Genomic DNA, 17261 nt, shown 5'->3' with positions numbered 1-17261 from the left:
CCTCAACCACAAAGTAGTTTGAATCACGAAAGCTGGTCTTCCCTAATTCGGTCTCCTAGTCGGTTATGCAAGAAACGCATTTCACCTTCCTGAGGAGAACTCTCAAACGAGGGCCAGGTTTGTTCTGGAGAACCTGACAGAGACGCGCGATACCCCGACTGTGGGGCACCGGAAGACGGGCTGAGGGTGTCTGTGTCCCCACCCCGAGCCACTCAGAACGTCCTTGCGGCTCAGTGCTGCTGCCAAGGGGGACGCAGGACGGGGCGGCAGGGTCGCCAACGCAAGGACGTCCAGTGACGGCGTCTGAAGGCTGTTGGACGGAGCCGTCCAATGCGGCCCGAGCGCTCCCTCGGCCTTCCTCGGCAAAGGTCTGGAAAAGCCGCTTCCAAGCATGCAGACGGGTGTCTCCGTTCCTGCCACTGTGGACCTGTCCCACGTCGCGTGAGCCTTAGCCCGTGCTGGACCCGCGGGGAGAAGCAACACCGGCCTGTCATGCAGGTCCGTGCGCGCGACGGGCACGCGTGTGCGGTGGAGTCCGTCCACCCCCGGGGATCCTTAGCGGGGTCCTGCTCCTCACCCCGCCCCGACACGCCCGCCCCCACTGGGAGACATTTCTACTCCAGACCCGGGAGGTGATGCCGAGCGAGGGGCCCCCTCATCTCCGACCCCGCCTGGCCCCTGCCACGGGGCCTCTTCTCCGAAGGCGGAGGCAGGGCTCCCGTCGGGGCGCTCCAAGCGGAGAGAACCACCAGCCCTGAAGAAAGTCCCTGCAGCGGCAGAGCAAACCGTTGACGTCAGACAGGAGTCCTTATCCCGCAGGGCCGGTGTCAGGCGGGGAATCGGGGAACAGATTCTCCCAAATGTCAGCCACGCCTGTCTCCCCCCACCCCTCACCCCCGCGCAGAGCGAGCCCCGTGCCTGCTGGAGGTGACAGGGCCCCCTGGGCCCGTCTTGGCGCCATCCAGGGGGTGTCCTGGGAATGACACAGGCCTTTCGGTCGGGGACACGTGATGTTTGCGGGGAAAGGAAAGGGTTTTGTCTTTCTCCGGCGCGCACATGCCCACATTTTTCTCTCCAGAAGAAGGAAAACGCAGGGACACAGAACCTGGGCCCACGTACTGCAGAGCAAAACACGCAGCAGAACCGGGGCAGCCAGTGCCTTTCTCTGTGGCCTCCACGCTGCGCCCATGGGCAGCCGGACACAGCCTTTTGGGTCCTGTTGGCTGCTGGTGGGTGCGGGTGCCTTCCCTTCGCTGCGGTAAGACTCTTGGCCCCTCCGGGAGCCCCTTCTGCCGCGTCCTAGTGCATGGCTTGGGGAGGGGACGGGCTGGACACCCCGAATCACAGCCTGGGTGTGTGTCATGTCCCTGGGGAGCGCTTTAGTCCTAGATGAGCCACAGGTTCGCTGTGCTTCCAGGTGGACCCCCGGCCAATGGCCTGAGTCCACTTTCTGGCCCTGCCCCTCACCAGAACACACTCTGTGGGCCTTTCTGTGCCTCAGCATCCATACTTGCCGAACGGGGCCGAGACGGTGCCGCCAAGGCCAGTGGCTGCAGCGATGGCTAGTGGCGACCCTAGTTGGAGCCCGAAGCAGAGCGAGTCGGGCAGGCGAGGAGGAAGAGAGAGGGGCCCTGGGGGAGGTGACTGCAGGATGGGACAGACGTGGGGGACAGACACCTGGGGGACTGGAGGTCTTTCTGGGAAGGGGACATTCACGCCCTGTGGTCAGCACGGCTCAGGAGAAGACGTTGGGGCTCTGGATTCTGGTCCGCACTCTGAGTTTCATTTTCGGGTGGAGTTTGTGGCAGTTTCTTCTCCCGCTTGCTCAGTTCCTGGGACAAGTAAAAGCGGCCGGACTGAGATTAGGATCTGGCGAAGTGGATGAGAAATCAAAAGGAGAATTTCAAAACAGCACAGAGGCTTCTGCTGCGAATTCCATAAACCTATAACCATAAATCAGAACCTTAAACAAAAACATAGTTATTGCGGGGCTAGACCCAGACCCTCCCGGCAGGGGCAGGGGCAGGGGCAGGGGTCTTCCTTCTTCTGGGGGAGTCCCGTCCCCAGGCACTAGAGGAGGCACCAGAGGGGGGCACCGGCTTGGTCATGACCTCCAGCTTCTGTGTCCCTGACGGCTCCTCGTGGGGAGATGACCTGTTAGGCAGTGGCCCGGTCCCCAGAGCTGTGAGGGTGTGGGACCGCGTGGGTATGAGGACAGAGATTCCCTTGCCTTCTGACGACCTCCCTGGCCAGTGGTTGGCCCCCTCCCAGCCTTAGTCCCTGCGGGGGCAGGCAGACATTTCTCTGGAGACGATGGGGCTCGGGGCAGCTGAGGGGACAGGAGCAAAGGCAGTGGCTGTTACTGGGGTTGGGGGAATAGGGCTCTCACTGTACAGACTGTGGGTGAGGGTCTCGGCCCCAAAGCCCGGGAGCCCAGGGGGAAACCGTGTGCAGCAGCCATGAGGAACCCTAAGCTGGCCGGTGGGGCTGGGGAGGGAGCCGTGCCGTCTCTTCTCTACGGAGGGTCAGAGCCGTAGGGGAGATGCTGGGAGAAATCGCAATCCAGGACTCCGAGGCAGGATGCCGCCACGTCCCTGCGACGTTGTCTTCTGAGACAGGACTGGCCGCTGGAGGGAACACAGCCCTGCTCGCTCTGGTTGACAGTGGGTGGTTCCCGGCAAAGCTGAACACACTCGGCCACACGAGCCGGACGTTGTACACCTCGGTGTTAGTTGGTGGGGGCGGTGGGGGCAATGGGTAAATACGCTGGGGCCCACCCCGACAATGGGGTACTTTTCAGCACTAAAAAGAAACGAGCTTTCCAGCTGTGGAAAGATGTGGGGTGAACTAAATGCAAGTTATAGGTGAAGGAAGCCGGGCTGGTCTATGTCCCCTGGGGTCCCAGCTTGGATGACTCGTGTCAGCTTGGCCGAAACGCCAGACACCGGACATATGGCCGAGCATTCTACTGGAAGTGTCCACGAGGGTGTTTCTGGGATGAGTTTAACATTTGAATCAGGAAATTAAAGAAAGCAAATCGGCCACCCCAATGCAGGTGGGCCCCATCTAATCAGTTGAAGGCCTGAATGCAGCAGAAGCACCCAGTAAGAGGGAACTCCTCCTGCCTGACCACCGTGGCCTGGGGCATTGGTGTTTACAAGTCCCTGGACTCAAACAGAAACATCTCCTGCACCTGGGCTTGGGCCTGCTGTCATCTGGACACAAGTATTCCATTGGCACTCTGGGGTTTCTCACAACTGATGGCAAAGCTTCAGACTCATCAGTTCCCATAATGGCACGAACCAGTTCCCCATAATAAACCTTTCGTTACGTGTATGCGTTCCCTTGACCCTCCTTCTCTGGAGAGCCCTGATTCCTGCAGCCAGTGTACGGCATTCTGGAAGAGGCAGAGGGCCGGAGAGTGTGGGAGCCTGGGGGTCGCAGGAGCTAGCGGAGGGAGGGTGCATGGGGACATCACAGTGGACCCGCGGGGCAGCCCTCACATGCACAGCCCCAAGAGTGACCTGAAGAAAGCTGCGGGCTCTGGTGACAGTGATAAATCTTTGTAGCTTCCCTGCTTTTAATAAAGACTTTTCAGTGGACGGGGTGTTGACAGGGGGAGAAGGTGCATCCGTGGGGTTGGGTGTGGGAATCTGTACTTTCCACTCGTTTTTACTGTGAACATAAAACTGCTGTAAATATCATTTTGATTTTTTTTGCAGTTTTTATGTTTTGTTTTGTTTTGTATTTTATGCTGCTCCTTCCAGCCCTGGATCACGGGCGCCCTGTGGAGTCGGTCCCACGGCATCTGGGAGGCAGAGGACGGGCCCTCCCGGGTCTCCAGGCTCACAGCTCTGACAGCTTTCACATCAAGGTGGAGACAATCAAATGCTTTAACGTTGCTTCAGAGATGCTGGACTGCCTCGGACCTCCCGCGAGAGCTCTGAAATCCGGAGAAAGTCTGGAATTCATTTTTCCATCAATCTAGACCCAGGGATCCCCTTCGTCACCGCACGCTCCCTCCTGTCCGTGAGCCGTCGTACAGAGTCCGGCTGACATTTCAGAAACGTGTCCCAGTAATTTCATTAAGATGCATTTGGCTTGTTCTCTTCCTAGAAGTTGAGACCTCAAGTCTTGCACTTAGGTTTGCCTGGGCCCCCAGAATTCCCGGCTGGTCCATCATCCCTGTCAGCTTGCAGGAGCGCCCTTGTGCCGGGGGCGTGACGGGGGAGCCTCGCGTTCCTCCACTGGGCATGGAGCGGAGGCCCGACGCCGTGAGCAGGTGGCAGGGACACAGGTCTTTCGCTCTAACTTACGTGCAAACAGTGGCGCTCAGACCAGACCCGCCCACGTGTGTTTCCTGCCCGCCCCCCCCCCCCCGCTTTCTCTATCTGGGTGCAAACGGTGCCAGGACAAGCACTGATTTTCAGCTTTTCATAGGCCGGGCTCAACCACCTCTGTTAGTGAGAGGCTCTTGTGCACCGTGCTGAGAACTCGAGGAGACCCCTGGACGCCGGGGCGGGACAGAGGCACGGGGAGCCTCTGCGGTCCCCAGCGCACACTCACCTGCCCAGTCCCGCGGAGCTCTTCCCTCACTCACAGCTCTGGCTCGGTCAGTACACTGTGTACGGAAGTACACGTGCTCGCTGCTGCCTTCAGATTCATTTGCACAGGGAATGCTAACAGCAGACGTGCAGTGTCCCCTCCACCCCAGTGAGGGTGCGGTGGCCGGCCGGGTGGGTGGGAGCAGGGTCCACGGTGTAGCTGTACCAGCAGCGGATACATGTGGCTCCTCACCCCATGCCCAGGCCCCAGTGCTGACCCCGGGGGGGTGCCTTTCAGCTTCCCGGGGGCTGGCCCTGAATTCATCTAACTGCAGGGCTGGGTGCCAGTGGCATTTCTTCACGGGCTGACATGTTTCTTGCATCCTAGTAAACACCTCCGTGGCTTGACTGGTGGCTCAGGCAGGACCCTCCTCCCCGGCTTGCAAGCAGTTCGCAGGTTGGCAGAAGGAGCCGACACCCTGGTTCTACCGTTTCCCGGGCCCTGAGGCCGCTCCCCTTGTCCCGCCTGAAGAGGAAGGGGGTCTTCAGAGCTTAAGCAGACACCAGGGAGCCTCCTCCCGAGGCCACACCCCTGCCCTCTGACCTTTAAGCCAGGAGGACATCTATAACCATGTCCTTGTGGTCCCTTGTCACAAGCCAGTGCACATTTGCTAAAAGGATCAAAATAACATTTGAGAAATGTGGCTGAGAGTTCAGCATGGAGAGTGAGCGATGACCATGGGGCGCGGTCCGCAGCTGCATGCAGGGCTGACACACAGGTGCGGCATGGAGCTGCTGCCACCTTGGACCCCGGGGCGCAAGGTTCTACGGAGCTGCAGCTGGGCCAGGCTCATGGCTCATGGAGAACCGCTGGACAGGGAACCCACGGTGGGGACGCTGGGGGAGGGGAGCGGGAGAGGCTGACATCAACGGAACAGCAAACACGGTCTTCCTTGAGGTTGGGAACCCATGTCTCACATCTCGGGCTCAGCCACCCGTGGAACTTGACAAACTGAGAATCTGTCTTGTGTGCAGGTCATGCAGTGCAGAGAGCCCTCGCCAGTGTGAAATCCACCCCCTGTTCTGGAGTCCACCTGTCGGGTCGCGTTCCGCAGCCCAGGACGCTTCCTGCAGCCGGAAACGCTGGATGCCGCACTCAGCCTTGTCCCGTCTTCACGAGAGTCGTGGGTCATTTCAGCCTTTCGCGTTCGACATTGGATCTTTTCAAAATAACTGTTGAAAGTGCTTATGATATTCGCCCGGATTCCCCACAGATCCCGTGGGAGTGGGAAGCCCTCCCTGGGCCTGGGTTTTCTCCCCACCTTGCGGCCCCGGGCACGTGCACACCCTCGTGCACTTCCCTGCCCTCACGCCGTACCGCGCTGACCCCGCACGTTAGTCTCAGTACTTGCCTGTCCAGCCCAGCTAGCCTCCGGCAGAGGGAGAGCCTGGCCTCTGTCCTCCGCCCTGCACGCCTCCCGCAGAGGCACCCTGGGTCTGTGGCCTCATGCTCTGGCCAAGGACGGGAGGTCCCGCTGGGACTGAGTCTCTGCTTTGACGACTTCTCTTTGAGCAGCGTGTGTTGGAGGCGAGTGGAGTGCAGTGCAGTGCGTGGCCCTCCTTGGCGTCCGAGCGGCTCTGTGTCCTGCGAAGACGTTTGTGGCAGCGTTACTGCTCTGCCACCGAAGGGTCCTGTGCTAAAGCCAGGCTTTAGGAAATAAGGAAAGCTTGAGTAGAGTTCGAACAGATCATAACGAAGCTCAGGCTGTTCGTAGGGCAGCCGCGGAGGAGCTTGCCGGGCGGCTTTGACAGCATTTCCTGCCGTGGGGAGCTCAGTCCCTAGGATGGGGGCCGCGGACGAACACGGCCGGCGTGTGCCGCTCGCGCGTGGCTGCTGCACGGCTGGTCCGGGTCGGCCCTTCCAGCCGCACTGTGCCTCCGCAGCTCTGAATTTCTGGCGGCCGCGCGGCCGAGCGCCCCTCGTCCGTGAGGAACCGTGGGATGTCGGCACAGGGAACCGGAACCACCAGGCCGGACACAGGTGCCAGCTCGAGGGCCACCCCGCTGGGCGCGAGAGCGAGGGGCTTTCAAGCAGGAGGATTTCAACACGAAGGACAGAAACACGTGCCGCGCGGGGGCTCCCGTGGCCGCTGCTGGGGGTCCTCCCACCCGGAGAACCGCCAGGAGGCCGGAAGCGCCGCGTCCTGCATTCCGACTTGTTCATCTGAAAAACCAGCATCCTGTGTGGAGCCGACGGGGGCTCCAGCAAACCCTCGGGAACCTAACGGCGGCGCTGGCGAGGGCGACGGCGGCCCCGGCTTCTGTTCCTTGTGCTGGAGCAGGGGACACAGCTGTCCCTTGCCCTCCAGCAGTTTGTTCCCTTGGTTGTCCCCAAGGGGACTCTGATGTGAGGACGTCCCGTTGGAGTGGCCTTTCGAAGCTAGAACAGGCACATCCCAAGGGATCTGCCGGTTCCTGGGATGCTAAGTCACTTCTCCCGGCCTCGGGGGAAGCACCCTTCCCGTGCCGCAGGGGAGGCAGCATCAGGGTGAGGGCAGCTGGGTCAGCGTTCAGTCGGTCGGCCCGGTTATATTCTGGCAGCGCCACTTGTCCACCGGCCTCCCACGGAACGATGACCACACGTTCGCGGTTTTCCTCAAGAACACAGGACGGGGCAGGGAAGAAAGGGGGACACTCAGTGCGAGGGTGCCCAGCGCTGTGGGCAGGAAGGAAGGGCCATCTCGCTGTGCTCGGGAAAGCCTAGTGATATCGGAGGCCGCAGCTGGAGGAGGAGACCGACAGGGAACGTTCTAGGCCAAGAGAAGGCAGCAGGTTCCCCAAAGGTGGGTAATGCACTGAAAACTGTGTAAGTAACGTCGCCAATTATATTTCTGTCCAGAAAAAGTCAGCTGCGGAGCTGATCCGTGGTTCTTGATCTGAGGAGTAGGGCTGGAAGACGCCCTCCGGACAGACGGCCACCTCGAGCATTGGGGGTCGCTGTGGACTGAAGGCACTGGCAAGGGGCTGGTTGCTCCAAGATCAGAGAGTGAGCAAAGAGAGCAGAAGACTGTGTTCTGAGGAGCATCGGGACGGACAAGGTGGAGCCAAGACCGGCAGCTCGGTCAGACGCGGAGGAGAGTGTCCCCGGGTAATCGGGACCCCCGAGCCACCCAGACATTAGCCCCACAGGAAAACAAGGCCAATAAAGACAGCAAAATAATGGTGAAATGGCCCAGCGTTCTGCTTCCTGGTGTGTTGATTAGTATTCTTTCACGTTAGTTTAGGGCTTTCAAGTTCATAAAACGCTATCGTGTAAATTCTCTCATTTAAATATTGAAATACTTCAATAACCCTAGGAGAGACACTGAGAATGCGTTTTTTCCAGGTTTTAACAACCAGCAAACTGAATGGAAGGCGCTTCCCGTTGACGGTCTGGCTACGGGAGCAGCTGTGGTCCTGCTGCTGAGCTCTGAGCGGGGCGTGCAGGACAGGGCAGAGAGGGGCCCAGCCCGCGCACACTGGCTGGGGGCACCTAGGGCCAGGAGGGTCAACACACTCACAGGCTGCAGGTCACAGAGAGTCCGTGCCAGGAGCTGTAAGCAGAGGCAGCAAGTCCACCCGCCTGCCAGCAAGAGAGAGAGACCTTACCAGAGCCCGAGTGTAAGCGGAGACCTAACAGAGGAGACCGCCTGAGCCCTGCCTGGAGAGCCAGTGGGGGAGAGGTCCCAGCGCAGGGAAGCTGGGCAGACGCGCATGTGGGATGGGCACGTCCTCCAGAAGGTGCAGACAGGTGCCCCCAGTCACACGGTTGCAAAAATCCGTGGTGGCTTAGACCGATGACTCCCCAGGGCCTGCCTCGGGGTGCTGGTTGTACCTCCCCTCTGGCCCCCTGTCTGTCTATCTGTTCGTCTGCCCGCCCACCCATCCCTCCCTCCCTCTAGCTCTCTATTTATGTGCTCACTCCGCCCCGCTTCCGTCTGCCACGTGTCTCTCTACTTCAGTTTTTGAAACTTAAACTTCCGACGTCAAAAGCTGCTGCTCTGTGTGGAGCAACAGGAACCGTCAGACGTCATCGAGAGTGTAAAATGGTTCAGCCATTTGGGAAACCTCTTTTTTTTTTTTTTTTTAATTAAACTGTATCTATTAATGACCCCAAAATTCCACTCCAAGGCATTGAACACGGAAACATGAGAACAGGTATGTGCGCTGTGACGTGCCTAGGAGTGCTGGTGGGAGTCTGACCGTCCCGTCGCGTGAGCAGGTAAGTCCCCAGAGCTCGTCGTGGGGGAAGACTGACACTGGTGGTTCGTGCGTACGAGGGACACTGCTTGGCAGCAGCCACAGAAGTAGAGACACTCGGAGCCTCCCCTGGAGGACCAGAAGCCGGTGTCCTGCAGTGTGGACATGCGCTCGCCCTGGCGGAGAGCCAGTGGCGGCGCAGGAGCGGTACCGGCAGGGGAGTCCCTGGGCTGCAGGGACGGGGCAGCAGCCCTGTCCACACGGCTCCAGAGGGACGCCTGAGACTGCGTGCTCACGAGAAGTACATTGCCCCTCCGTGCACGAGAAGCTGGACGTGAGGATGGCTCCGGTTGTTCTGTCTTCAGAGAAAACCCCCGCAGCGTGGCTCCAGGTGTGAGCGCCCCGGAAAGCGCCGGCCCCAGACGGGGGGTGGGGGGACAGACCAGCCCGGTGAGGCTGTCAGCAACCGTGATTATCCAGTCTGCATTTTCGGCAAAAGCCCAGCTTCTCCTCTTTTGTGCCTTCTCAGTGTCACAGAAGTTGCCCAAAGCATCATCTGCAGGAATGAGCCGAGTGCTTGGCGCGACCTCGAAGTCAGCATTACAGTTTTCCTGCAGACGCTGATCTGTTTTTCCTAACTGGTAGAGGTCACTCTGCGTTTGCTGCTGACGAGGTAGGAGTTCCGGGTCACTCGCTGGGCAGGATGTGTGAGGGCAGAGCAAGGGGAGTGGGTGTCCTGGGAGGCAGAGCCCCTGCTCTCCACGGAGCCACAGCTGCGCAAGCCCGGGAAGGGGTCCGTCAGCGCAGTGGGGGTGGGGAAGGCGCGGAGCTGCTGGTGTTCGGTGACCTTACCCCCAGATAGGTGCCATGTATTAAGGGAAATAGAAATAGATGCCTTAAAAGTTTTTTTTTTTTTTTTTTTTTGAGACTTAGTCAGTTTTGTCTCAAGACTTGCTAAGTTTAAGAGAGATGATATTTCCACCTTACACAGAAAAAGGTCAGAAGCTTCCTCCCAGGGAAGCTGTGGCATCTCCTGTGGCCTGTTCTCCAGGAAGCAGCTCCCCACGTGTGCCAGTTTGTGGCAGGCACCAATCAAGGGGACTGGGTGTGCAAAGGTGCCAGGAAGAGGGTGGGCCTTCTAGCGTTTTGTTTGGACAAAGTAATAAGCGTCCACACAGACGGACCCCAGGAGGATCGCAGACCCAAAAATGCTGGCGGAAAACTCTGGGTTGCAACATTTCGTAACTGTCCCTCCTGTGCCACAAGCTGGGCTAGCAAAAGCTAGCAGACCCGGATGGAAACGGGCCAGCATGTCCGGGGGGGGTCAGCTGCCCGTGCCTGGGACCAGCTCACTGTGTGCTGTGTCCAGGAAAGCCAGGGGACCTCTGATTAAGGACCACATGGCCACACAGAAGGACTCCTTCGGAGAGGGCCAGCGCTTGTCCCTCACAGTGCCTGTACTAGGGTCATTCCCGAGGATTTCTGTTCATGGTTGGACAAAGGTCAGTTTGTCGTTAAAGTGGACACATTTCAGTGGTTTCTGTGTTAGGGACTGAAGGTTTGTGTCTCTTCCAGCCAGACTCACGTGCTGAAGCGCCAGGTCCCAGGGGGATGGTGTTTGCAGGTGGGGTCTGTGCAAGGTAACAGGCGATGAGCAGGGTCATAAGGGCGGGGCCCGGGATGGGGTTTGTGCCCTTCCAATAACGCTCTTTCTCTCCACCCTGTGAAGGCCCCTGCAAGCAGGCGGCCATCCGCGAGCAGCAGCAGGCCCTCTCCAGACCCGGATCTCCCGGCAGGTCCATCTTGCATGTCCCAGCCTCCAGACCAGGAGCCGTGTCTATGGCCCCAGCCCACCGTCTGTGGCACTTTGTACGGCAGCCCAAGCTGATTCATACGGTGGGCTTACGTGATGTGCCGCTGGGCGATCAGAGTCGGGAGGCTCACTGAGCATTTGGAGCCAGGATTCTGGATCCAAATAGCCCTGGGGTGTGTGTGTGCATGTACGTGCATGTGCACCTGTGTGCGCGTGCGTGGGAGCCCTGTGCACACCTCCCTGTGTCTACACCACCACCCAGCTGGCCTTCCCAATGGAGGACTCAGTACATCACTATCTCTTTTATCTCCTTCCCTGACGCACACAGCCCGTGCTGTCCGTTTTGAATCATGAGCCAAACCTTTGACCCCGTTTCTGTCCATCAGGGCCCTCGCCGCCACCCCTCGACGGGCCCTGCCTGGGAGCAGCCCCGGAGCTCCCTCCACCTCCACCGCCTCCACCTCCTCCCTAGTTGGGTACCGCCCGACTCAGAAGGGCTGCCCGGACGTCCTGAGCAAGGCTGGGGGCGGTGGAGGGTCGGTGTGTCTCTTGGGCGCAGGTGGTCTCACACTTGGAGAGTTTCTGGCCTCTTAGAGACGGGGATAAGAAATCAGAGCGAGCCCGTCACACCCAAAAGGGCCTGAAGTAACACGGTGAGGAAGAGCGTGGAAGATACAGCCGTCCCTGCCCACGTGGACATCTGCGAAGCCCAGATCTGCACACGGCACGCGGAGACGTGCGGGTAACACGCGGTGCGGAGTTTTCCTGAAAGCGGAGATGATGGAAAGAGACAGCTTGGGTTCAGCCGTCCGTGCGCCCTCCGTCAGCCGCCGACTCACGAGCCTCCGTGATCAGGCTGATGGGTTCACAGAGAGCCCGTCTTCCAAGTGGGACAGAACAGTACGGAACACGTGCAAGGTCAGGGCTGGTTGGAGGCCACGTTCACTGAAAATAAGTGGGGCAGAGCCACACCGGGTCGGGGCAGCAAAGGACACAGCGGCCCCACAGGTGGAAGGGCAGGCGAGGCGTCACAGACCAAGGAGTGTGTGCGCCCTGGGGACAGCGGTGGGGGCGGCGTCTCAGCGGCTCGCTCAGGGCTCTGCGGGACAGCTGGCAAGGGTGGCGGCAGGGGGCTCTGGAGCAACAGAGAGGCAGTGGACGTTGGGCCCGTCTGGCCGGTGACCACTTCTTGGGGCATCATGAAAGCCCGGCGTATGGCGTGTTCCCTGGGTTGAGCCATGTCCTGAGCACGGAAGGGAGAGGGACGGGGAGCTTCTGGGCATGGTGCACATGCTGGCCCGGGCCCACACAGACGCTCAAGCAACGGAGACTCTTCCCAGACTCTTCCCTCCTCAGGGGCCTCCTTGGGAGGAGAACAGGTCAGGATGACGTCTGCAGCCGGCAGCTGCGTCTATGGGAGAGAGCCAGAGGCAGGTGGAGACAAACACTGCCATGTGGACCCAGAATACATAGGAAACGGGATTCTGCACTGGGTGAGAGATTTGGGATCGGGTTCCTTTCACCCTTTCCTTCCTCCCCGTCTCTCTTTTCTCATCTGTGTTTTATTGTACTCTGATGAGCTCTTTATAATTAAAGAATAAGGAACAGACTAAAACTTGGACAGATTTTGAATGTTTTATTCTCAGACACCGGATGGACGGGGAGGGACAGCCACTTGGAAACCATGATGGACCCTGCGGTTCTCCACACAGGCCCCTCGTGCTCTCCGCTCCCGCACCTGGATACAGCCCTAGCCCCCATGTCCATGGGCAGCAGCCTCTAAAGGCCTCCGTACTTTGGGGAGCTGAGGGTGACCAAGAACTAGGCATGTCATAGAGCAGATTTGAGGCAACAGAATCAGAAACGGGCTTTGTTTATGTCTGACCGAAATCTGGCCGGGGAACAGAAGGAAGGAGAGACAGAGCAGTGGGTCATGCGCGTCCTAAGGAGAGTTCAGGCTTCTCCGGGAGGGCCGTGGGTCATGCGCGTCCTAAGGAGAGTTCAGGCTTCTCCGGGAGGGCCGCGGCAGGCATATCTGTCCCGGGTAGCGTGATACTGCCTGACAGATCTGTCTTAGCGTCTTGTGAAGGGCTGAGGCATCAGGAAACACCCAATCGCGTCTGTAGAAATTCCGCACACTGGAAATGACTGAGATGCATCCGGTCGTTTTAATTAAAGACGGAGCCCCTTGGAAGAAGTCACTCACTGAACCAAAAGTAAGTGTTCCCCCACGAGGTAATTTCCCTGTAACGCTCTTTATTTCATATTTGCTGATAGGAAGGGACTCCTGATGAACATTTATGGGCACTTCAGGCTTGAGCAGGGTTAATCTCTTTAGTTCAGGTGAGTTCATTTTAGCCGTGATTCACTTCATTGGCTATCTGTAATGATTATTAACAAGCTTAAAGACCTCTGGGAGATTGTGGATAAAAATGCAGCACCAGGGAAGTAGGCTATCATTATGCTAATAGGGTTGGAATAATAATTACCAGGCACGCACAGTTTCCACCGGAATCCTTGGGACCGGGATGGGTCACCGGGTTAGACAATCTCTCCCCGCGGTGGGTACGCCCCTCCCCGCGCACCGGCGCGCATCTCCTCTTCCAGAGAGGGCTGTGAAATATGTATTTATGTGCATTGCCTTGTCGTTGGCTTTAAATGAATTCAGAGCGAAGATGAAGGATGGTGTAAAGAAATAACATTTGTGCTTTTCATGCACCAGTGACACGTTTTAATAGTCTTAAGTGTGGATTCTGTTAAAATATTTTAAACCTTTTTTTTTTTTTTCCAGATCTGTCACTTGTGTTCCAGGTGCGGATTTGCTGGAAGGGCTTCGATGCTTTCTTCGGGAGCGGAAGTGGGGAGTTCACCGCGGCCCTCGTTGTGCTCCCAGGAGAAGCCTCACGCTGCTGATTTTGCTCTCCTGCGTCTTTCTTCCACGCGCACAGACATCTCCATGCCTTCCTCCGTCACAGTGCGGGGTCCCTGACCGCCCGTCTGGCTCTGGGGTCTTGAGGGCAAGCACTGCTCCCGGTCAGCATTGTGCCTTCCTGTCCTCCTGCAGTGTGTTATGCAAATGCTTGATATGAAAGGGAATGTTGACACGCGTGGACATGTGGTGGTGGACATGAGCGAGTTAATGCCCACGTTTGCCACACCGGATCCATGGCCCGTCTCGGGGCGTGCCAGCCCCTGCACCATCCTCGGAGGCCAGTAGCTGGGGCCCCCATGGGGAGGACACTGGGCTGCTTGCACATGTCGCCTCGTTAACCTGACGCAGTCCTCAGCATGGTGAGGCCTCCCCTGTCCTGCCGGGAGGCAGAGGCGGTCACCCAACGCCAGGCTCTATGCATAGAGCAGGGATATGACAGGTGCTAGGAACGCCAGAAACAATCTCCTGCCTCACAGACCCGGCTGCAGGTCCTTGCTCCAGGAAGGAAGCAGGAAGCAGGTGTCTCCAGCCGGGGGTCCCGGCATGGACAAGCCATGTGCCAATGAACCGGTGATGGCAAGAGCCGTCCTCACTGGGAAGACGGTTGCTACACCAACGCTGGGGCGGTGGCAGCCCTGGAAGCAGCCTCCCTCAGAACAGGTTGCTCCAACAACAATAGACACTCCAATAGACACTCTGGTCTCAAAGCCCACGTATTTTAGGTTATAGCTGAAAAACAAGCAAACGAGCACCCTCCTGTTTGTGACACCGTCTCTGATGTTTGCTCACCTAGGTTGTCGGCAAGTCCGAGATGGGCAGCTGGGGGGGCCCCTGCACCTCTGGACTCTGGATTCTGTACAGGGGTGTTGTGCATGGAAGCCACGGCTCTGCACCTGGGGCCAGAGGAAACAGCCTTGGGCCAGCCCTGCTCCAGCCTGAGGCTGTGGGCACCTCAAGAAAGTGCCCAGACATGCGATGCTCTGGCAGCCCTCCCCTTACCTCCTGTGCACCCATCCCGCTCTTAGGCACAGTCCCCAAAGGACGTGGGAGGTGTTCCTGATCAACTGCTCCTGCAGAGGGAAGGCGGGAGGCACAAGTGGGGGGCCATGGCTCAGGGGCTTGGGTGCTCTCTGCTGGAGCACTTCACCTGTGTGAGGTCTGGGGCAAGGGCAGGGACTCGGGGGGGGGGGCCTGCAGCCCTGGGACACACCATCCCCAAGAGCACAACACCGCTACAGGCCAAGGCAGGTCCCCCGGCCCCCGCAGCGGCGGTGGATGCGTGTGAGGAGACAGAGGCAGAGGGTCTGGGATGCAGCCGCCGGCGGGCCCTGGCCCATGTGCAGCAGTGAAGCCGGCAGAGCCTCTGAAGACATCGGGCTGGACAGGGCTCCAGCCTGGCAGAGCCAGCTCGGGAGCTACGGCCGTGGCTTTCTGCAATATCATCAGCAGAGGGTTTGATTCTGATCCTAAATTCCAGGAAGAGTTGAGAAAAAAAGGGACGGCCTTCCAAGGCCCAATTTTTATACTTGCTTTGTTAACACTTTGATGTCTCAGATTTGATGACATTAGCGGTCGGTTTCATGGACGCCGCCCAAAATGCGCAGGACATGTAACAAATCCAGATTATTGGACAGTTGGGTTTTCCACCTCTAATGCAATATTTTATTTTATTTTAAGATTTTATTTATTTATTTGAGAGAGTGAGAGAGAGAGAAAACATAGCAGGAGAGCGGCAGAGGGAGAAGAAGAGGCAGATCCCCGCTGAGCAGGGAGTCGGACCCGGGGCTTGATCTCAGGGCCCTGGGATCATGACCTGAGCTGAAGGCAGACGCTTAACCAACTAAACCACCCAGGTGTCCCAGTGCAGTATTTTAATACCTAACTAGCTCCCTTGATCAATAAGTCACGTACATCAACCTGCGAAGGGTTATTGGTGCCGATATTTTACCTGGGATCTTGACTTGGGCTGCTACGTACCAAGGCAATTTGTTCCATATTCCCAAATCCAAGTTTTTGGTTTTGTTTTGTTTTTTAAAGCACCTGGCAGGACAGCAAAATGGAATTAACTTCTTGCCTCATCTTGATTTAAATACTTTAAATCAGCATTTTCAGTGAGTTCTTCTTACTTCTCTTACGATGCCAACCTGGGAGAATTACTGATTTCTGACTCAGAAGTGCAGAGGCGCTGATGCATGGACAGTAGGAAGGAGGCGGCTGCCGGGCGGAGGTCAACGGGGCGTCCCTGGAAACGGCTGGCCTGAGTATGTGCCCAGCACCTGTATGTCTACACCAGTGGATCTGGCTCTGTTTTCAGCACATTCTAAAATGCAGCGTTTTCACCAAGTCCACAGCTTGAGCATCGATCCTAACTGGAGCACTTTGTAGAATAGGGGCCTGTGCACGTCAGCAGCGCAAATTAAGCTAAAAACAAACAAACAAACAAACAAACAAACAAAAAACGAACAAAACAAAATGCACATGACTGGCAAATTGCTGGTGCTTCCCTGGGGAGACGGGAAAGTGTAAACACGAACTTGTCATTACAGCAGGCTCATCAGAGTCCGCTGCTGGGGACCCATAGTCTGTCCCCCCAAAATGAATCTTAAACTTACTGTTAATGTTGTGATAAAGTCTTTGCAAGGGCCATTTCTATACAAACTTGGAACTTTTACCTAAAAGCTTTCATTGAAAATTTAATACACTGGATTAAACGGTCACAAAGTTTCTCTTCCAGTAAGGTTACGTGTTGCCAGTTAGGGCGCATGGAAATATAGACTGTTTCAATTTGTCTACATTGTACGAATGCATCCATACAGACCTTCCTCTTTATCTCTAGACATAAGTAATCCCAGGGTGGGGTGGAAAGTTTAAAAGCTTTTTTTTCCTTACTGTCAGGCCCATCTTGGAGACTCCAGGTGAATCCGGCTGGGGGAGGGACAGAAGCCAGGCTTGTCCATGGGGCTGGGATGGCCACGCTGGGAAAATGTGGGAAGAAGATTTTCCAAAGCTCGTTTCTCTCCCTTCTCCGTATCTGCGTAATAAATAGATCAATCGGTGAATATTTTCCATAAATTTGTTCCTTATGTGTTTTATGACTCCGCAGTATAACAGAGTCCTTTTGACGGAGTGACAAGGGTCTTAAATTGCGCGCCCGCCTGCTGGCGTCTCCGAAGGCATGCCCCTTCTTTAAAAGCTTCCCCCCCACATCACAGCTATGATAAATTTCTCCTCTAATATAGAGTTGCAGGGGAAAGCTGAACAAGATGAAGACGGTTTTAAGTGGATGTTCGTTACATCGGAACGGCCCTGTTTCCCCATCTGGCAACCATCTTTCGTGAAGATCAAAAGGCTTTCGACACAGGCCTGTTCATCCTCGCGGTTCGAGCCTGTGAGATGGGCCTGCTCGTGGGCCGGTGGGCCTGCCACAACGCCCGTCTCAGCATAACCCCACCTGCCTGTGAGAAATCCAAAATTGGGTCCCACCGAACGGGGCGGCCCTGCCCGGGGAGTCACCCTACAGAGTTTCCTGAGTCGGAGGACGGTTGCTCCTGGCCACCAGCTTCCTGAGGGCTTCCCTGGTTACTCGTCCAAGGCTGAGCAAGGACACTAGAAAGTCAGTCCACGAACACCTACAGTTGCATCCGTGTTCCAGAGATGCGTGGCGGGGTGGCCCTACCTTGGCAGGCTCCCGCCCCAGCCCAGGTCCGCAGGCACCGGCCCCTGTCAACCGCCC

Source organism: Mustela nivalis (genome assembly GCF_964662115.1).
Source record: "Mustela nivalis genome assembly, chromosome: 3".
NCBI lineage: Eukaryota > Metazoa > Chordata > Mammalia > Carnivora > Mustelidae > Mustela > Mustela nivalis.
Note: the sequence above shows the minus strand (reverse complement) of the source record.